Raw genomic sequence first — 347 nt, forward strand, 5'->3', positions numbered from 1 at the left:
CCACATGGTTAACAGCAGTCCAGTGTGGCACAGTGACCCCCTTTTCACACTGAGAGAGAGGAGGGGGGGCGACTGACCCCTTTGTTCCCTTTGAAGGGATCGGTTATGGAGGAAAAAAACTAACTTTCTGTGAAAAATGTGAACTCATTCAAGATTAAATATCACCTATTATGCAAAATCCACTTTTCATGTCTTTTATACATAAACATGTGTCCCCTCTTTGTAAAGAGATTCTGAAAGTTTCAGGAACAAAGATTTGCTCACTTTTTGTCCTGATCCATTTCTATAAAAACCTGTCTTAAAATGAGCTGATCAGATTTTAGCCACTTTATGATGTCATAACAATT

At 38.6% G+C, this 347-nt stretch overlaps 1 protein-coding gene across 1 annotated transcript in view; it reads left to right on the forward strand.

Moving 5' to 3' along the window:
* The window catches only part of LOC104945420 (breakpoint cluster region protein-like), a 16,324-nt gene that overhangs the window by 9,160 nt on the left and 6,817 nt on the right, over positions 1–347 (forward strand). The window lies entirely within an intron of this gene.

The sequence above is a fragment of the Notothenia coriiceps genome, unplaced genomic scaffold, assembly GCF_000735185.1.
Source record: "Notothenia coriiceps isolate Sejong01 unplaced genomic scaffold, NC01 NC01_scaffold00009648, whole genome shotgun sequence".
NCBI lineage: Eukaryota > Metazoa > Chordata > Actinopteri > Perciformes > Nototheniidae > Notothenia > Notothenia coriiceps.